This window comes from Amblyomma americanum, chromosome 7 (genome assembly GCF_052857255.1).
Source record: "Amblyomma americanum isolate KBUSLIRL-KWMA chromosome 7, ASM5285725v1, whole genome shotgun sequence".
NCBI lineage: Eukaryota > Metazoa > Arthropoda > Arachnida > Ixodida > Ixodidae > Amblyomma > Amblyomma americanum.
In genome coordinates this window covers 3,600,231-3,622,782 of record NC_135503.1, presented here as the reverse complement: position 1 = coordinate 3,622,782, position 22,552 = coordinate 3,600,231, and the positions used below count along the sequence as shown (strand labels likewise).

At 49.9% G+C, this 22,552-nt stretch overlaps 1 long non-coding RNA gene across 1 annotated transcript in view; it reads left to right on the top strand.

Moving 5' to 3' along the window:
* The first annotated feature begins 1,807 nt into the window (after positions 1-1,807).
* The window catches only part of LOC144098283 (uncharacterized), an 854,931-nt gene continuing 834,186 nt past the window's right edge, over positions 1,808-22,552 (top strand). Inside the window, exon 1 of the long non-coding RNA XR_013307161.1 lies at positions 1,808-1,936. This is a non-coding gene — a long non-coding RNA (uncharacterized LOC144098283). The remainder of the gene's footprint in view (positions 1,937-22,552) is intronic.

The following is a 22,552-nucleotide window of genomic DNA, read 5'->3' as shown; positions in this document are numbered from 1 at the left end:
AAAAGGAGAACTGGCGTGCGCCGCAACCACAGTTGAGGCGACAGTATGGACGGCGACAATTCTGATAAGCTGGGGGAGGCCTGGAATCGACAGCGGAACGAGATGAAGAGGAAACGGATCGCCCAGGAAACAGACGAACAGCGCGCCGAACGACTGGCTAAACGCCGCCGTGAATATACCGCCGCGAGACAGGCACGTTTAACGTCCGGTGTCTCGACCGCTAGCAGCAGCGACAGCAGCCGGAGGAGAGACCCGAGTCCTGCTTCGCTGAAGACGGCCCGTGATGAACGAAGGAATGCGACCAAGAGACTTCAGCGGCGGGCTCGAGAAACCGAAGAACAACGTGCCGTTAGCCCAGAGAATAGGCGTAAGAGTGACGCGACCCCTTTAATCCTTAGATAGCCTCGGTGCTGAAATCAAACATGGACCTACAGGTCATGCTGGACGTTTATGCCTGTGCTTCATACGTTGTGGAATATGTGAACAAGGCCAACCGGGGAGTTTCACATTTGCTTTCGCTACGCATATCCTGGCATAGCCGAGCTAAGACACTGCCGTTTTTCTTCCCATTAGCAGTAGTAGTAGTACCTCCACTACGGCACCTCTTTCTTCCTTAACTCCCTCCTTTATCTCTTCCCTTACGGCGTGGTTCCGGAGTCCATCGAAATATGAGAGACAATTACTCCGCCATTTCCTTTACTCAAACCCACTTCTCACTTTACCCTTCCTTTACGGCGCGGTTCAAGTGTCCGCCGATATGCGACAGATACTGCGCCATCCCTCCCCCCCCCCCCCAAAAAAAAAAACCAACAAAAAACAGACATTTTTTCAGCGGGAGCTACACCAGGCTACCAGTCGAGCATTTCGCGGTACAGGCGACACGCCAGTTGTGCACATGCGCCCACCATGGTACATGCGGGAGGAAAGTTGTGCGCATGCGCCGATACCATGGCAACCGGGCAGGAGAGTGAGTGCGCTGCGCGCTTTGTCGTTTCCCTCTCTCTTTTATCATTTCCTTTACGGCGCGGTTCGGGTGTCCACCGAGATATGTGAGACGGTTACTGCGCTTTGCGCGCTCGCGGCGCCATCTGGCATGACGTTTTAATGTCGTACGATTTCCTCGATCGCACTCCGCTTTTTACGAGGGCACAAACTTTCCTCGACTGCGCTCGCTGTGGCTGAACTATTCTACCACTGGATGAAAGTGCCCCCTACCACTTCCGTTCGCTCACTGGAAGGCGCCCGCTGTCGCCAGAGCACTTTTCGGAGTGTGAGCGAATGCCGCATTTTTGGGCTACGTTCGCGCGCGCATTCTGCGCGTTCTTCTTCAGCGCAATGTAGGAATCGTCCGAAAGCTTAATGCACACTCTGTCGATCGACGCACCCCCCCTATAGTGTAGCTGCATTATCAACTGCACAAGAGGTGGTACTGCTGATGACGAAGTCGGTAGTTTCGTTGGTATGACCTACTGCAGAGAACAGTCCTTTAGAAACTACTTAGGAGAGTTTCAATTGGCCTGCGCATAGAATATATGTTTACCCGGTATCCTCAGAATGTGTTTTCGCTGAATTGTATTCTATCGCCAGTCTTTCAAGCATAGTGCCTTGAAGAAGATGGGCCTAGCCGCACTGCCGTCGCTCCGGGCGAGACCGTGCTCAGCCTGACCGACGGCGGACTGTGCTTCACAGCTGCTTCCGTCTGCCACAGCGTTGCTAAATAAACCACTCTTACACTTGGTGGAGTTTTGGTGCCCCGTTCGCCCTGGAACTCCGCAGCCGCACCCTACATACCGACCCCCGGTACGCCCGCAGACGCCAACCAGCGAGCCTTGCAAGTGGGCCGCGCAGTTCCGGTTCCCTCCGCCCGCGGCGCCCTGCCCTCTTCAGCGGAACTGAGGACGACGATGCTGAAGACTGGCTTACATCCTGCGAGCGGGTGAGCGCCAATAACAAGTGAGACGACGGTACGAAATTGAACAACGTTATCTTCTATTTGACCACCGTTGCCAACCTCTGGTATCCAAGGCCCCCCGCAAGCAGCTGGCCACAAAGGCTGCTCGTAAGAGTGCGCCAGCTACCGGAGGCGTGAAACCACGGAGCACATCTCTCTACATTCAAGAGCAACCTCTCCGAAGTGTTCGGTCGTCCTGCTGTCCGAAAGCTACGTGCCGACCGCGCAACGCTTGCGCGAACGTTCGCAGTAGTCGGGCGAGGCCTTCACGGGCTGCACTGAAGATGTGGTCAACCTTTGGCTATTTCGACGAGTTATGTGCGCTGGAGAGGTTGCTTTGCTTCTGTGTGCTGGAGAGGTTATGTGCGCTTATGTGCGCTGGAGAGGTTGCAAGCTTCTAGAAAGTGCATGTGTTTTCGCGCGTTGTAGCCAAAATTTATTGGGCCACAGCGCCGAGGGTAGCCGCGTTTTTGAAAATTTAAAAAAACTTATCGGATGTTACTTATGGTGGACTACACGCCACTCAGCAATTAAGCAGCGTAGCTGTAATAGTTAAAAAGTTCACTATTCACTATTGGTTAACCGGCCTGCTGCTTAGCACTCCTAAGCTTTATTCGGATGTATTACGCCGCTGACAAAAAAATTGCTCTTGTAACTGAAAAAGTTTTTTTTTAATTGTGTAAAGTCTTAGGTGTAACACCCTGTATAACGAGATTTTCGTCCGGTTATATGTCCAGTGGATGAAAAGCAGCCTGAAACTCTGGAGTAGTCGGAGGACGTACAGGCAACGCCAGTCTTGTGCATGCTACTGTGGACAAGCTAAGCGCATTAATGCAATCGAGAACCCTAAAATGGGCTTCCACTAAATGCAGACGCCGTATCATTATCAACAGTCCGTCAACACCACAGTTTGTTGTCTCTTGCATTCTTCTTTTGGCTTCTCCGTGGCAGTGGGTGCACCCTTTGTAAGGAGCCCAGAAATTTGCGGGGCTTCTTGCGGCTTTCTTGCCGCTCGGAGTCGCAGCGGAGAAAGGCCGCGGGTCTACAGCCTTGCACGGAAGGCGAGCACTCCCTGCACAGATGGCATGTAGTAGCGGAACAAACGCTTCTGTCCAAAGCAGCGCTTGCGTGCAGTCAGTAAATGCACGTGGGCACATTCTTGTGGCAGAAGGCCTTACACCTTGTCGCGTGGCTTTTCCTCCACTTCAGAGGTAGCCGTTACTACTCATTTTGCCGTTGTGCTGTCACCATGTGCTATTTTGTTTCACCGCCGCTTTGCCGCTTCTTAGGCTTTGTTGTAGCGCGCGCTGTTTTTTCGTCTATGTCCCCGTCACTGTCTTCATGCGCTAACGGATATTTTTCTCCCGACCGAGAAGCGTCCGCGTGCGCGCCTGCCGCCGGGGCGAATTCCGCGAAGGCGACGTCGCGCTCTCCTTTTTCGGGACGCGTGGGGTACTCGCCCCAAAAATACCCCTTCTCAGGCGCTGGAAGCATCGCCAGGGGGCGCCACAGGCCGCGTGACGCCCCTTGTTTACGCTGCGCCTCCGTGTTCACGACGACGACGACGTCAGGAGACTCGTATTTATACGCACGTGCGTTGCCCGTCTAAATGGAGCTCAGTGCTAACACAACAGCGCGCGGCAGCTTTGTTGTGTTTTTAGCTCAATTCTTCAAAGAGCGCGTCACTATGGGTGCGTGGGCGTGCGTGCACGGCAGAGCTAAGGACTGAGGCAGGCGTCTGAAAGGAGCCGCCCAAACAAACGCCCAGAATGGTCTTCGTCGAAGGCATGTGACGCGTCGTTCCGGAGCGTACTACACGCTGTGACCTGTGCTAGACATTGGAATGTTTTCTCCTGTTTGCGCATAATGGAGCGAGCAGTAAATGAAAAAAAAAGCAAACAAACCGTGGCGCTCGCTTGAAAGTCCTACGTGAAATGCCCCAATAATTAATGAAGGAAGACGGACAGGCATTCCTGCGTAGATCCGTCGCTGATCCTAGATGAGAAAGGTGAGAGGGAGTCTTTAATGGAGCTCCTGGTCCGGTGTCGGAGTGAAGTGTGAAGAAGCTGGCGTTTGCAAAGCCCAAGTTGGCAAAGGCCCACGACGGCTTGTTCCTCGGCGGCGAAAAGAGCGAAGTGGTTGCCTCGTGGCGTTGTCCATTCAGGGGTCACGTGTTAGCGTGGGGTACTCAATTACATGGCGCTGGTAGCTAGTGCAAGTGGTGGGAGGCTGCGTTTATTGTGATAACACAGTACCAGATAACAAGGGCATGATGATGCAACTATTCGAGGGCAGTAAAGGCTGGAATAGAGGAGACCGCAGACCAGCGTTGGCAGCGGGTCTGCAGGGGGCAAGGGGCGGGAATGGTGTAAGAAAGCGTACCTGAAAGTGGTTAACATCCCTCTTTCGCAGGGACCCACTAGATCCCGAAAAGAGCAAACATGTCCAAAAATGTGCAGACTCGATTATACCCATTTCACGAAGATCATTATTCAACGAACCAGCTATTCATCCACGAGGCCAAGCCAGGCGGTCTAGTCGTTCCCGATTTAGCAAAACTTCCTTTTTCACGAGTGGACTAGAGCATATGCCGCCGTCACATTTAAAGAAATTGCCGCCTCACCGCAGTGATACGCAGTCCCGCCTTACAAAAATTGTCTATAGACAGTCTATAGACTTCTTACAGACACTGTTGCCTTCCCGAAGATATTTATTTCTGTATATTCATAGTCTATAGACAAAAGTGTATTAAAAGTGTATGGCCATAAATCTATCGATTGTCTATAGGCTGTCTAAAGGATTTGTATTGCCTATATATATAGACTGTTCTCTAGGGTTTGTCTATAGAGAGTCCATATACTTTATTGACAGAAGTCTATGCACGGTCTATAGACTGTCTAAAGAAATTTTGTAAGGGCCCATGGCCTCGCAAAATGAAGTGTGCACGTACCTAGCGGTGGAAGCAATACAAAAGGCAACACGCGAGTCCGTGGACTAGCGTGGAGATGCGCGTCGTTGGCGCACTTCTGTGGCTGTTGTAGACAATGGAGGCACTTCCTATTCACGAATTAACCATTCCATGCGGCACCTGCCGGTGCAGGCAAGAAACGAAGAGTGGAGGTCCAGTATCAGACGCCCCTCCCCACCTAATGGAAACAAGTTAGCAAAACGCTCATATAGCCGCCAAAGAACCGAAAAATGCGAACGGGAAAGCAAATATGCACCGTTGAACAGCCCTTGCCAACGCAGTGACACATCATTTCATAAATCTCCTTCGTGCTCTTACGATCGGCGCCGGAGGATTGCCCGTATTGCGATTCTCCGCGGATCTGAAAAAGTCCCATCGGCAGTACTATTTTTGCCAGTTGTGGTCGTACGATTTCGTCTTTCCTTGTATCTAATATCTCCTCTAAAGTTACTGAGGTGAGAAACTCCTGCGCAGCTGTTGTGCTCGTACTCGACTTTGCTATCGCAACGTCGGCACGCGTAAACAACTGCTACAGCTGGGATCAGAGCGCACGTCAAGCTCGTGCTATAAATTAAAGCTATCACTGAACGCTTGTAGGGGAGCAATCTTTGATTGTCGGCTTTTTTCGCCGCATCTTTTCTCACGGGCGAGTGGCACCGTGCTCAATATTGGGCCCCTCGTGTTACTGCGACATGCATGGGTAAGTTGCGCAATCGTTCGCCTGTTCGGGGCTGCTCGCCGGACTGTAAATGCATGCAATTGAGGCGTGAACCCGGTATTTGTATTGCGTGGACTGCGAGGAAGCGACGACCGGCCGGCACGGCAACCGTTGCACAAGTGCCTTCATTCCGAGTAAGGCCCGCGAACGGCGCACGTACGCCTACGAGCCAAGTCCGCACACACAGCGGCGGGTAAGCAGAGACGCGCGCTTGAAGGCATGTATGCGTCGTTGGTCGCTCGCAAGGAGGTGCCACGTTGGCATGGAGGAGCTCCTTCTAGATTTGATGTGCGTCCACATGCATCATCCACATGCACAGGGGTTTTAACATTCATGCCCAGCCGCACTTGCTGCTGAGACATTCATGCCCAGCCGCACTTGCTGCTGAGACCTGCTAAGCTCTGACTAATATTCCACGCAGGCTCAGCAGCGAGTTAGTTGAGAAAGCCGTCAGGAAATCCTTTCCGTGTAATTGCACGCTGTCATAAAAAGGCACTGATGTTTCAGTTTCCTCGTGATAGGGACGTACTGTACATATAATGGTGCGCCTGCATATTGCTCCTTGCACTAGTCTCACTTTTTTTAGTTTACTCCTCCCCAAGGCTAGTAGGCAACAGCAGCAAGTGTGGCAATGTTCGAGTTGCGCAGAAAATAAAATGGTATGATCAGAGCAAAAATATATGAGCCGTGCGGCATAACTCACAAGCATGTGTTATGGCTTGCTCTAGAGTGGAGCTTACATCAAATGCAAAACACACACACACACACTGACAAGGCTATTAACATAGCTATTGTCTGCTACCCAGATAGTCATTGCACCGCCACTGGAGCTGCGCTTCATGCCTTCGCTTGTAGTTGGTGTGCACATGAATATTATATTGAATTTTATCTTTTTACAGCAATGTCGATCCTTCTGCCTCAGCCATAGCATCATTATAATGAGCTTGCACTGAGAAGGAATTTCGTTGTTTTTCCATGAGTAAGCGTACTCACACTGACGCTATGCATGAAACATGTTTATATAGACCACAGAAGAATGACACACAATTTTTCACTTCAAACAGCTATGCCAAACACACCATCGCCCTCTCCTAGTCTTCAGCAGGAAGGGAACAGTACCATTCAGTGTCATTGATGTCATTCGTATCAAACACCAGAGTAGATAAATAAATCACACTAGTGTTCACGGTAAGTGCGAAGTGGCATTAATTGTTGAAAAATGAAACTGCCGTCTTGTGGGACTCGCCTATCACGACCATTCTAACCACTACTTCACAGCCACGACACACATTCATTTGCAGAACATTATCGCCCTTATCGCCTAGGGTAGAAAATGCGTACCAACCTCCCCCAGCACTGTTGAACATCTACGAAGAGTAAAACCTCGAATGAATGAATTAGAGAACATCTACACAAAACCTTGTTTATGAGAATCCCTGCAGAGCTACAGAGTACAAGCAGCAACTGGTCTGAAAGCAATAAGCTAAATATCTAAATGAGATATGAAATGCGGGCTGTGGTATAGTGATAGGAGCTTTCATAAAGCCACATGAAGCCTTCTTGACAGCATCAGTCATTCAAGTTATGAAACCAAACCGAAACCTACCAGATACAATTCATCGTGGACATGAGGCTCCAGAAAATGTACAACTGGTAAACAAGCATTCATTCTGGTGGCGCTTCACTGTATGCTGTACAGATTTAACTCTTATGTGCATTGTGGCCATAGTTTACAATTTTTGTACATTAGGGCAAATTTAAGCAGTATTTGCCAATGTGGCTGCACGATATACTACACTGCAGGATGGTGAGTGACTATTTAATAGTTTATGAACTGTCTGTGTGAAAGCCGGTGTCAAATAGGAATGCCCAATACGTTACTTTCTGGAGGAACTGTGACATATGACTTGTGCGATGTACATTTGATCATTTATCATTCAAGTCTTTCAATGTCTGGAATGTAGCGGCCTCATAATGCTCACTAATACAGCAAAAAAGTCAGAACTGCAAAAGCGAAGTGGCCTCTTTTATATCGTGTTAAGGCGAGCTGCGTCACCTGCCGGTCGTTCAAGTCGTGCTTCAAAATTTTTTTTTTAAATTTCGCGGCTTCATTGGTCACATGGTCTCTAAACCATCTCTTGCCCCTCACAGCACATACACGAGGAACGGACAATGCCATGAGGAGAGCACCCTATGAAAGGGAACTGGTGTGAATTGATATCTGTCGCGTCTCAAGTGGCTCTATTTCTTGACATTTTTGTATGAAACAGATACCCTGTCATCTTTCGTTGTCCACGTAACCATGGTTGGGGTGCAGATAGGTTTGCTTTTCAGGATTTTATTAAGGAATGGGCTGCATATCATCACATTCACGGAGATTACGCTATCGCAGTCAAAAATGCCAAAAAGACAAAATAATTGTGACCAAAAGAATTCAAAACTATCTAGAGGATAACGAGCTGTATCCTCATAGCCTGTTTGGGTTCAGGGAAAACCTGTCAACGCAGGACATCCTGCTGCAACTCAAACACGAGGTTATTGCCAACGCCCCGCAACAAGGAGAAAATCTAATTATGGCACTCGACATCAAAGGTGCTTTCGACAATGTCAGCCATGCGGCTAAATGGAAGGCATCAACAACACCAACTGCGGGAAGAGACTCCACGACTACGTAAGATCTTTCTTGACAGGAAGAACGGCCACAGTGGGCTTGGGAGATATAAGAAGCGAGACCATAGACGCTCCAAACAAAGGCACGCCGCAGGGCTCGGTCATATCGCCAATCCTTTTCAACCTAACCATGATTGGCCTGGCAAGAAAATTGGAAAGCATCCCAGGCATAAGACATGCCATATACGCGGACGACATAACTGTATGGCCGAATCAGGGATCTCTGGGGCAGATGGAACAACAAATGCAAGAAGCAGCGACTTGTGTTGAGCAATATATCAAGAAAAGTGGTTTAGCCTGCTCAACTGAAAAATCGGAAATCCTTAGGATAGGAAAGAAACCGACGGATGCAAGAATAGAGATAAAGCTAGAGGGCAAGATCATCCCGGAAAGGGAGATCATTCGAGTTTTAGGCGTGTGGCTACAGAGCAACGACAAATGCAACCACACGATTGGCTTCCTTAAAAAGTCAACGGAACAAGTTTGCCGTATGATAACCAGAGTATCATACAGAAGATACGGCAGGAAGGAAGGCGACACGCTAAAGCTGGTGAGCAGCCTAGAAATCAGCAGAATAACTTACTCACTACCATATCACAGCATGATGAAAAGTGAAGAAAATCAGGCAGAGGTCCTAATCAAAGGAGCCTACAAGACAGCTTTGGGCTTACCCAGAAACACGTCGAACGACAAGCTGGCAGAACTGGAGCTGCACAACACGTTCGACGAGTTAAGCAGGGCACAAGTCATGTCACAGATCCAAAGGAACTCGGCAACAGGGAGGGCCCTCCTAAGAAGGCTGAACTATAAGGGGGTCCTGGACATAGAGGATAGATAGGCAAAGATCCCAGACGAAATACGTCGAACCTACCAGGCTAGCCCTATACCCAGGAATATGGATACAAATCTACACGCAGCCAGAAGACAGGCAAGGGCTGAATATGTAGAGGCGAAGATAGCCACACAAGATCAGGTAGTCTACACTGACATCACTCTGTACCCGTGGACTCGTAGCCAAAGCATCAAGAAAACGGTATCGGTTGTCACTACAAAGGAGGGTGGCCTCATCAGCGGCGCATCCACGAGAGATGGGACGATAACTGGGGCAGAGGAGATCGCCGTAGCTCTAGCGGCAGCCGAGGGTTATCGCACCAACAAATCTCTCACAATCATAACAGATTCCCAAGAAGCGTGCAGACCGTGCAGACGCTACATGGTAGGAGGAATCAACAAGACAGCACTAAGGATTCTCTTGAAAACACAGCGAACCAACGAAAAGATCCAACATAGGATCTACTGCGTACCAGGACACGCCAGAGTCGAAGGCAATCTGAAGACGGACAAGCTAGCTCGCGAGCTTACTATCCGAGCTGGTGCGTCAAACGCCTCGGACGGCCCGGAGATAACGGTAGAGCTCACGTACGCAGCTATCCTCAACCTCATCAAAGGCAGAAGACGCAAATATCCCCAGCCACATCCTCTGCTAACACAATATGAAGCGACATGTTGGAGAAGTCTCCAAACAGGAGCCTTCCACAACCTTCACATTCTACATAAGATGTATCCGGAGCAGTATAGGGACACATGTCCGTGGTGCGGGGCAACCCCCACGCTGTATCATATCACATGGGAATGCATACACAATGTAGCTTTCCGAGGTAACAAAGAGCCAAATGCGGAGCAGTGGGAGGACCGGCTAACGAGCAGCCAGCTCAAGGTCCAAAGAGACCTAGTGAGCCACGCATGCCGGATGGCCAGGGACAGTGGTGCCTTGGACTATAGGGCGCCAACCACGCTCAGCCTGGAAGACATCGGCAATCTTCGGGCAAGCAGCAAGACTCCTTTATTAGAGCAATAAAGTTTATTCACTCACTCACTTATTTCGATAACACCATTCCATCACTTCTAAAATCTAATCCACGCAAATTCTGGAATATTGTTGGTGGCAAAGCAATCAAAGTAATCAAACTAGCCCGTTCTGACAATGTCCCGATTCCTCCGAACCAGTGCTGCTCCGTTTTAAAAGATGAATTTCGTTCCGTTTTCCTCCAAAGTGCTTCCACTGCTCTTCCGTCTGTACCTAATTGCTCTTACTTGCCAATGAATTCTATTTCTATAGATTGGGCCGGCACAGCAAAGTTTATTGAAAACCTGAAAATATCTTCTTCATCGTGTGAAGATTCAGTCAATTGTAAAATGCTCGAAATTACTCTACCCTATTCTGCAATTATGCTTTCGATGCTTTTTTCACAGTCTCTAGGCGCCTCAGTACCCCCAAACGATTGGAGGGTTGGCAAGGTTGTTCCGGTCACTAAATCAGGTAACACTCATTCCTCCCATAACTATCGCCCTATATCACTCCCAAGTATTCTATGTAAACTTTTGGAGCATGTTATATATTCTCATCTTGTCAATTTTCTTTAGTCTAATTCCTTCTTAGCAGCTGACTCTTTGCGGCTGAACAACCCGGTTTTAGAAAGACGTTCTCATGCGAAACACAACTTATATGTTTTACTAATGACCTATTTACCCATGCTGACATGAGCTTCGATGTAGACTGCGTGTTTTTGGACTTTGCGAAAGCTTTCGATACTCTTTCACATGATCTCCTAATTTTTAAACTTAGCATGCTTAACGTTGATCCAAATGTTCTAAACTGGATTAAAAGCTTTCTGTCAAATTGAACTCAGCACGTTTCTGCTAACGACTGTTCATCTTCTCACCTTTCCGTAACATCGGGCGTACCCCAGGGATCAGTACTGGGACCTCTTCTCTTCCTTATCTACATTAACAACCTTCCTAAATGCATTTCCCATTTATCTGCCAGGCTTTTCGCAGATGAACGCGTCGTTTATCGCAAAATAACTGACCGCACTGATTCTGTTAAGCTTCAAGAAGATCTTACAAGCATATCTAATTGGTGCGATGAATGGTTCATGCGACTAAATGCTAACAAATGTAAAACAATGCATGTATCGCGTCGCACTAACACCCCCGACAACACGCGCACTTACTTTCTTCGCGACACTTCCCTTCAATTCGTCAACTCATACAGATACCTAGGTGTTCATATTTTACGTAATCTATTATAACATATGCACGTCGAACACGTCACTAATAACGCTAACCGGGTTCTTGGGTACTTCCGTCGAAATTTCTATGCTGCGCCTCTGCCGATAAAACTAACACTCTACGAAACATTAGTGCGGCCAAAGCTAGAATATGCATGCGCAGTATGGGATCCCAGTAAAATCACACTAATAAACACACTTGAGTCCATTCAAAACCGCGCAGCACGTTTCATCTTATCTAACTATTCCCGTCACGCCAGCATTACTTCCATGAAAAGCGCCCTTGCCCTGCCGGACCTTTCTTCGCGCCGTAAATGTTTTCGACTTTGTCTTTGCCATAGAATGTATCATCACAGCCCTGCGTTAAAGGACCATCTTTTTGCTCGCCCATCATACATATCCTCCCGTTCTGACCACATGTTTAAAGTTGCTGTCCCATTTTTCAGAACAAAAGTGTGTCATAATTCATTTATTCCCAAAACTAGCGCAGACTGGAACGACATTCCTCCCTCCATCGCTGCCATTTCTGACATTAACAATTTCACGACAGCTGTATTTTCTGCTGTTTTGTAAAATAATATTGCATTATATTCACTGTTTATGTTATGTACCATTACCACTCCTTTCTGTAATGCCTTCGGGCCTGGAAAGAATGGAAAGTTGGGCGAGTTGGTATGCGTTCATTTTGGGTGGAAAAAACAGCGCGAAAGGGACGGAAGACAAAGAAGAAATGTGAATTTTGCATGAACAGCAGTTGCACAGACTACAGATGTACAAGCAATACTTGCAATGAAGGGGGTCTTTTGATATCTGAGCCCCTCCAGAGATTAACAAAACCAGTTGTTGGGCGAGTTGGTGCTGACGATGATCCATAACAGCGCGACAGACGGGACAAAGAAGAGGAGACAGTCGCCAGCGCTGTGTGTTGTGTCTCCTCTTCTTTGTCCCGTCTGTCGCGCTGTTATGGATCACCCTCCAGAGAATTTTGCGTGTCACCGACTGGATTTGTCTCTTGCCACACTCTGTGTGCTATATATTTCACATACATGCCTCTGGAGGATGCCTTCCAGCCTTCTGCATGAGCTATTTAGCTTGGTGCCTGTAGTAGGATACAACTTAAAAAACAGCAGTACAGTACGCCGATCCGCGGCGTACTGTATTATTCCGCTAGCCAGTCGCAAAAGTAAACGAAATCTGATGTTTAATGATTGACTTTATTAAACAAACCAGGTATCAAAATTCTAGAGCTTATAACTATTTTCTCGTGGTTAGCTCCTTATTTAGGTTACGAGAGAAGTATTAACAACGGACTACTTTTTGACGTGGAGGAATTCTGTGCGCCGGTCCTAAATGTGGGTAGAAATTCACTGCAGACTTAAGTTGTACCCGACTATAGGCACCTCCAACAAAGTGGCTGGGCATGGATGACAGGCCTTGCACTGTTCAAAAGAAAAACATCATCACAGCAGTGAAAATTGTTAGCTGTAAACGAAGCAGCACTAGGGTTTGCAGAAAATGCATAAAATAAAACTACGTGCTAAGAAAGCCTCGACAAAGCATCAGGGCGTGTAACCTGTCTACACAAAGCTGCACAAAGGGGTTACCAAGCGAAATCGGTGAAAAAATTATTTCTTTAATTTCATCACCAAAAATATGTGAAGTTTCATTAAAGTAAGACAATAGCCTATGCCCCCGCAGGCCCACGATGAAGACAATCGACTTCTGCTACCGTAAGCTTCTGTCGGCATGTGTTTCGACGTATGTCGTTCAAGTCGCATGTGAGCACTGGTGCGCTTCTGAGCACAGTGCCTGCGTAAGCACAGTGCCTGCGCGCGCGCACACACACACACACACACACACACACACACACACACACACACACACACACACACACACACACACACACACACACACACACACACACACACACACACACACACACACACACACACACACACACACACACACACACACACACACACACACACACACACACACACACACACACACACACACACACACACACACACACACACACACACACACACACACACACACACACACACACACACACACACACACACACACACACACACACACACACACACACACACACACACACACACACACACACACACACACACACACACACACACACACACACACACACACACACACACACACACACACACACACACACACACACACACACACACACACACACACACACACACACACACACACACACACACACACACACACACACACACACACACACACACACACACACACACACACACACACACACACACACACACACACACACACACACACACACACACACACACACACACACACACACACACACACACACACACACACACACACACACACACACACACACACACACACACACACACACACACACACACACACACACACACACACACACACACACACACACACACACACACACACACACACACACACACACACACACACACACACACACACACACACACACACACACACACACACACACACACACACACACACACACACACACACACACACACGCACGCACGCACGCACGCACGCACGCACACACACACACACACACACACACACACACACACACACACACACACACACACACACACACACACACACACACACACACACACACACACACACACACACACACACACACACACACACACACACACACACACACACGCGAAGGCTATGCAGCACACCGACTTTTGGAGAATATCACGTTCGCGTTGTCACGGTACCCGCCGGCGTACATGATCTAGACTGGCCTCCGCCACCTCCGCTTTCTCAACTTTCATTGAAGGGTTGCCATTTCGGCTTTAGCGTTAGCGCAGGCAAACTCACGACACCGAGAGAGGCAACCGACAGATCGATCACTCAAAAATTTTGTCGGACTAATTTGGCGAAAATGCACTGTGAGCGATCTATCCACGCACAAGGCTGAATCTCTTCGAAAACATATTTATCTTTGTGTAATCGCGTTGCACACATTCACGTCCGGGCTCATTTGCTGCCCCTTCTCGACACAGCCCACCGTCGACTTGACATGCTCGACTGCTACCAAGAAGTTAGCGGCAATAATAATAATAATAATAATAATAATAATAATAATAATAATAATAATAATAATAATAATAATAATAATAATAATAATAATAATAATTGGTGTTGGGGGAAAGGAAATGGCGCAGTATCTGTCTCATATATCGTTGGACACCTGAACCGCACCGTAAGGGAAGGGATAAAAGTGGGAGTCAAAGAAGAAAGGAAGAAAGAGGTGCCGTAGTGGAGGGCTCCGGAATAATTTCAACCACCTGGGGATCTTTAACATGCACTGACATCGCACAGCACACGGGCGCCTTAGCGTTTTGCCTCCATAGAAACGCAGCCGCCGCGGTCGGGTTCGAACCCGGAAACTCACGCAACACACAAAAAGCGCGACGAACAGAGTCGCCTACGGCGAGCGCGGCGCTGCTTTCCTGCTAAATAGTGGGAAAGTCGACACGGTTATTACCTATAGTAATGGATAAGCACGGCTCCAACACGTTTCTTTCCGTTTGTCACAGACATCGGCGACACAGGAGCTTCTCCCCGGCAGATTCCGTAAGGACGTATACGTCCGGCAGCGCGATTTTGCGAGGGTCGACAGCCACGCCGTCGCCACAAATTCTGCCTGACAGTCTCTGGTGCCTTTAGAGAATGTAAAGTTAAGTCAAAAATGCGATTATCCCCCACAAAACAGCACAAGCAAGCAGCGCCCTTACATTCATAAACGACGATCTATGCGTGGCAGTCAACTCATGCCATGTTGCCAGAGTTCGCAGTGCCCCCTGAAGTTGAGTTGGCTCGCGAATAGTGCTTTCGTGCCAGCTTATTTTGAAAGCATTGCGGAAGCTTGGCATGAAAAAGTTCTAAAACTTGGCCTCCAGTGTTTAGAGGTCAGGCCTCATTGCCACGGGCTCGCATGCTCCCTTTAACACTGCCTGCACGAATGGTGTGGCTCCACGGGAAGACGCATTGCCCGGGGTGGCGGCCGTAGGAAGTCGTCGAAATCTTTTCTCGCGCCATAGTTGGTCAGGGTCACGCAGCTGCCGCGGGGCGAGAAGAAAGCGGGCCGGAGACCGAGCAGATTCCAGCTTATCGGTACGTACGTACGTGTGTGCCGCTGCGGCGTGTTTTCGCCCCGTCGCAGCTGGCGCCGCTTGTCTGGCGGCTGCGCCGTCTCGGTCGCGTAGCCTCCGGCCCCGCCGCTGGATGCGGCCTTCGCGCGAAAAGCGGTGCCCTGAAGCCGGGCTGACTTAAGCCTGGACTCCATGTACGCGAAAACTCACGCGAACGCGAAGGCGACGGCGGCGGCGACGGCTGGCGTTCGCTCGGTCGCTTGTGGGCAACCTCCATGCAAGCGAAGGCGGCAGGCGACGCGAACCCGCGACGTGCGCAGCGGATTCCGTGCTTTGCGCACTCAAGCTTAGAAACACGCCCGTAACCTGTTCTCTCGCTTAAAATTTTGTGTGTGCCTCATAGTCAGGGCCAAAGGAATATTTCCTCTACGGCAGCGGTGTAGCGGCAGTGGAGATAGCCAAAGGCGTGCTTGCGGAGACGAAGTCACATCACGGGTTCACGGGGGAGGTGTGCTTTCGTTCGGTGCCTGTGCACTCCGGCTTAGTAAAAACACTCCCATAAACTGTCGCCGCAACCTGATTGTAAAGTGAGCTAACTATAATATACCACTGAGAATGCGCGCCGCGAGTGTTTCTGCAAAGTTGGAGCGCAGCGGCACGGTGGATCGAGCGCCGGTACCCGCGGCTCGACACGCATCTCTCCCTCCAGTACGCCCGCTCGCGTAGCCCGCTCCAAATGCTGTTAGCCTTCCGCACCCAACAAGTAGATTGTTTTAATTATTTAAATCATGCGGGTCTGCCTCTCAGCTACAAAACCAAATATTTTCTCGACGGTGGCGATGACCAAGACGACGGGCGGGTTTCGTGAGATGTACCCGTGAGAAACCGCGGACAAACCGGAAACGGCTTTGGGGGGCTCTGATTGGCCAGTCGCGTGGGGGACTTCCGGGCGACGAGCGAAATTTTCTGTGGGTGCAGATCCGAGCGACACGGCAAGCGACACATGCATTTTGCTTCGCGCGACGGCGTCGCTCGTCGCTTGCCGCCGTCGCCTTTGCGTTCGCGTGAGTTTTCGCGTACATGGAGTCCAGGCTTTACTTGCGCCGAATTAAGGCGCGCGCGCTTAGGGATACATGGCGGCATGCAGCACTTTCCACGCAGGGATCACTCGTAGAGGGCCATTGGCTCTTGCGTGGGAGCGAGGCTGTTGCGTATACGACTTGCGGAGTCTGCGTGGTTGGGGAATGGTGACGGCGCAGCGGGTTCCTTTAACCTCGCTGTAAATATCTGCTGCTGCTGCGAAAACATTTTGCTTTCCCCGGATGGCTCGGCAGGTTTCCTTCAGGCAGTAGGGAATCGCTGTCGCCTGCCGAGGAAGGAGACGTGAAGCTCGGTTACCGTAGGAAGACCGCTAACAGGAGCCTTTACAGCAGCCACGCAGCATGACTTCCGACTTCGTGTTGCTCCACCTTGAGGTGCCATTCTCCGTCATGCCGAGTTTCTCTGCTGGATAGTGGCAGTCCGCCAGAAAGCGCCCAGGCCTCTCATGCATTGCATCCTGGCCTGTTCTGGTTAAAACTCGCTGCCTTGCGGAATGCTCGCACGCGGCGAGATTGGTCTGCGGTCGCGCTTGGAAAAGCGCTCTCTTGCGCGAGCAGATTCCTGGTGGTGGTGGAAAACATTTATTGCCAAGCAATACAGGGGGGGCAGGGGGGAACCCCAACATGGCCCGAAGAAACCCTTAGGGGGCTGCCCTGTAACAGGGCAAAGGGCAGCCCTTGGAGGGCTATCCATTTCTTCAGGGCCTCGATAATTATCCGGCGCTGGGTAGCAGCAGCGGAGCTGGCCAGGAGAGTCTCCCAGTATGACTCCGCCGTGGTTGGGGATGGAGGTTGTGGGAAGGTAGGACATGTGAGGAGGACGTGAAGAAAGCCTCCCGGTTTCCCGCAGAGCTTACAGGAGGGGAGGAATTGAGCGGGGTAGCGGGCATGAAGGAGAATAGGGTAGGGAGCGTTCGGGTCTGGAGTCGGCGCCAGTGGGAGGCCTTGGTTAAGGTTAGGGAGGGAGCCGGCGGTGCGTAAACACGCCGGGTATACTCGGTAGTAAGTAAGAATGTCTCTGAACGTAAGCAGACGCTCCCGGGATGGCGGAGGAGGTCCAACTCCGGCCCGGAAAGTGAGACCTCGGGCGAGGGAGTAAACCTCCTCGTTACCCGGGAGGCCTGCGTGTGCGGGGGTCCATATAAGAGTTACGGGTGGGTGAGGTGCCAGAAGCGTAGAAGCCGAGCCGCAGTGCGCGATATCAGGCCTTTGGCGAAATTGGATAGGGCGGATTTTGAGTCGGAGATAATTTTGGTTTCAAAGGTGGAGATGAGAGCGAGTGCAATAGCCGCTTCCTCTGCAATTTCCGATGAGTCTGTGGTGACGCATCCTGATGCGATTAGTCGGGCCTGATATTTAGCGACGGCGAGAACCATGCGGGAGCCCGACGAGTACGCTGCTGCTTCCACGTGCGCTACCTCGGAACTGTTGCTGTACAGCTTAGGCGCGGGCTGTCCTGCGTTCTCCGTCGTGCTCGGGGTGCACGTTCTTAGGGATTGGAAGGATGATGAGATGGGAGCGTAGGCCTGGAGGTAGGGGAACCTCCTCGGTAGGATGGGTGATGGGGGCGATGCCTAGCTGACAGAGTAGAGCGCGGCCTGCCTCGGTACCCGACAGGGGAGTCAGCTGTGCTGTTAGCTCGGCAGCTGAGAACACGACCGGCAGGAGGACGAGATCGACAGTGACGCGAGCGAAGAGCAGAGGCATTGCCTGAAAGTCTCACGTGCATGTGAACCGCGCTTCCAGCGGGCATTTAACCAAGTTTCCGTTATCCTCGCCGTTATAGAAATTGAGCCCACCTCTGGAGAATGGAATTCCCTCTCGCGGTACTCGTGCCCTAGCTCGCCCGACATAGTGTAAACCTTCCGACCTCGCCACTCCGCCTCTGCTGCCACTGGCTTCTTCGGTGTCGACCGAGTCGCTCTGACAGACTAGAGATGTGAAGGGGCGAAAAAAACACTGAAAATTTGGTTTAAAAAAAACAAGCTTTTTTCGTTTTTTTTTTCAATCAGAGTGACCATGAAAAAAACGAAAAGTTCCCAACGGATTTATTTTTCTTGCAACCCGGCATCGGGGCGCTTTACCGAAACCAGAACTGGCGGCGAAAACGAGTCTCTCGAGTTCTAGTTTCTCTGGAGGGCCGCGACCGAACCGGCGTAGGATCGCCATTGCCGTTTTCAAATGGCGTGTCGTGTTTCTTCACGCTTCGACATACCCGAAACGTTATAACTTCGACTATTGGTCTCCACCGTCTGTACTTCGTCGTGGCGTGACTGTATTGCAAGTTTCGCTATGGTTCGTCCGCGATCGCAGGCGTGGAAACATTTTAATGCATGACACTCGCTTACTGCAGGCAAAAAGCTGCAAGCGTTTTGCAAATACCGTGACGCGTCACATGGCTTCCTTGTCGCTACACGTCTCGCTAAAAATCTCTTGTGCCCTACAAAAAGTTCCCTCAAAAGGTGAAGGAGGTGTATGCCGTCGCAGCCCAAAACAAGCCAACTGAAGTTCCTCGGCGGTCTCGTCAAGTGAGTACCAGAGCTCCAGTGTCTCGCTGGAATTTTACAGGCATATTTTTAGCGCAAAGGACGGGACGAGATACAGACAAGACGAGCACGGGCGCTACTGACAACTGCTTTATTGAAGAAAGATCGAGGCATATAAATACATATCTGGCCTGCGCCAGCGCTACCTAACAAGGAACTTGGAATCACAGCAGATGACGCGATAGGAAATTGATCTCAGCATTATACAAAACGACAGACGTGTCACTAACGCAGTTCTGAACCCCTTTCCTGATAAAGAAAGCTTCCAAAGTTTCACGGGCAGTTTTTTGACAACTTCTGCCAAGGATTGAAGCACTCCGGAACCGTGGCTCACACTTGGTGCAAGCAATGCAGTGGGCAACTAAATTGGTGCGTTCCTTATTGTAGATATCTTTAGCATGCTCCCGGAGTCGATCGTTTACGCAGCGCCCTGTCTGGCCGATGTACACCTTGCCACATGACAGGGGAATCCTGTACACGACGTTCATAGCGCACTGCACAAACCGTTTTTCGTGGTTCTTATGACAGCCCCTTTTTTTGTCTTCGCAAGTAATGCGGCGGCTCAGCTGAGCAAGTTTCTTAGGGGCTGAAAAAACCATAGGCACGTCAAACCTATTAGCCACCTTTTTCAGGTTGTGGGATACCTTGTGCAGGTACGGTACCACTTCCGGCTTTTGCTGACCATCCATAGTCTTTGCTGCAGATGTGCGCTTACCAGGATTCATTTTCTTGAGGAGCGTTTCCGCGACTGCCATCACGACCGACCCAGGGAAGCCGGCTGAAAACAGCCTACCCAATTGATGCTCAAAACTTGCCTGCATCTCATGGACACACGACTTCCTTAGCGCCAAATCCAAGCAGAGAGTTGCTATGCCTCTCTTTACTATTTTCGAATGAGAGGAGTCGAAGGGATTCTTCAGTTTTTAGACTTGAGGCTTATGTTCAGGGAAAAGCACGTCTGCTGGGCGTATTCTCCCCGAGCACAAAAAGAGCTCTTGCCGTACGACTCCTCTCACTCGAAAATAGTAAAGAGAGGCATAGCAACTCTCTGCTTGGATTTGGCGCTAAGAAAGTCGTGTGTCCATGAGATGCAGGCAAGTTTTGAGCATCAATTGGGTAGGCTGTTTTCAGCCGGCTTCCCTGGGTCGGTCGTGATGGCAGTCGCGGAAACGCTCCTCAAGAAAATGAATCCTGGTAAGCGCACATCTGCAGCAAAGACTATGGATGGTCAGCAAAAGCCGGAAGTGGTACCGTACCTGCACAAGGTATCCCACAACCTGAAAAAGGTGGCTAATAGGTTTGACGTGCCTATGGTTTTTTCAGCCCCTAAGAAACTTGCTCAGCTGAGCCGCCGCATTACTTGCGAAGACAAAAAAAGGGGCTGTCATAAGAACCACGAAAAACGGTTTGTGCAGTGCGCTATGAACGTCGTGTACAGGATTCCCCTGTCATGTGGCAAGGTGTACATCGGCCAGACAGGGCGCTGCGTAAACGATCGACTCCGGGAGCATGCTAAAGATATCTACAATAAGGAACGCACCAATTTAGTTGCCCACTGCATTGCTTGCACCAAGTGTGAGCCACGGTTCCGGAGTGCTTCAATCCTTGGCAGAAGTTGTCAAAAAACTGCCCGTGAAACTTTGGAAGCTTTCTTTATCAGGAAAGGGGGTCAGAACTGCGTTAGTGACACGTCTGTCGTTTTGTATAATGCTGAGATCAATTTCCTATCGCGTCATCTGCTGTGATTCCAAGTTCCTTGTTAGGTAGCGCTGGCGCAGGCCAGATATGTATTTATATGCCTCGATCTTTCTTCAATAAAGCAGTTGTCAGTAGCGCCCGTGCTCGTCTTGTCTGTATCTCGTCCCGTCCTTTGCGCTAAAAATATGCCTGTAAAATCCGAACACCAACTAGCCCAACAACTCACCCTGTTGAAGTATATTTCTCGCTGGAACCTTCTTCGATGAAAAATTCCGCTAGCGTCTCCTCTTTCGTCGACAGAATCACGCCTCAAATGCAACAAACAATTTATGAAACCTTGGCCAGGGCTGTGTATACAACACGCCGTTCTCTCTATCGGAAAATGAGCACTGGCTCGCTACTTTGAAGATGCTTCGGCCTTCATACACACCGCCTAGCCGGTACCTTTTGAGCGGCCCCCCGTTTGACGCTGAGTATCAGCGAGCAAAAACTCCCGTAGAAGAGGCTCTTACCAACTCGACGTGCCTTACCGTGCTCACAGATGGGTGGACCAACATTCGCACCGAGTAAATTGTGAACTTCGTCATCGCAACACCGCAGCCTGTGGTTTACAAATCGGTTGAAGCAGGCACGCATCGGCAAATCGCGGCCTACATCAGCAGCGGGATCTGTAATGTCAGTGAGTCTCTGCAACCAGGCAAATTATGAACATTGTAGCGCTGGCAGACGACAGACGAAGGAAAGACGAGACACGCAGTGCGCTGAAGTAACAACTTCAATATCAAAGGAAGGCGATCCGCACGTTTTTGTACAGTGACTCAAGACAGCAGTGATTACAGGGCGCATGCGCAATTCAAAGCAAAAAAACACAAGCAAGAAAGCAGGGGCAGTGCGCAGGCGCATTTTTTGAATCCACACCATGCAGAACCAAAAGACATATGGGTGCCCGACCCACCCCGGTTGTCCAAACATCAGGCACACCCCCATTCAAACCGAAATCAAGACGTGGCAGCGAAGGGGAGAGGGGGCGGTGGAAGGGGCGCAATAAGAACTCTTGGCAAAAAAAAAAAAAAGAACTATCTACACACACCGGCAGCCCTGTGCGGCCGGCGATGACAGAGATAAAAAGAATAAAAAAGCAAAAAGGTAAAAAAAAACGCAAAACAGACATTAAAATCGCGGTAAATGGCGTGAAGACATGCATAAAGTTCGCGAATGCACAGTTCGGCATCGTGATCCTTTCGTAGGTTGCTGCACAGGAGTTGTTTACTCCATCCGTTTATCTTGCGTCAGGGAATACATCGGCTAGACAGGTCGATGCATTAATAAAAGACTGCTCGAACACAGCTGTAAGTCCAGCAACTTAGCCATCCACGTTCGTGACTGCAGTCCTTGTCGCCCTCCGATGTATAAGGCAACAAAAATTCTGGCAAAGAGCAGCAACCAACTCACTCGGGAGATAATTGAGGCCGGTTTCATTAACAAGCAACAAGACGTCTGCGTCAGTACACCCTCAATAGCCCTGTTGGGAAAGAGAGTTTGAGCTTCTCTCCGATTCCCTTTAATTTCTTGGTGCCGTGGTTCCCTACGCGGCTCCTTTTCACAGCCGATTGTTTTCGCCACTACTCTTTAAATATCTTTAGGGACGCCACTTC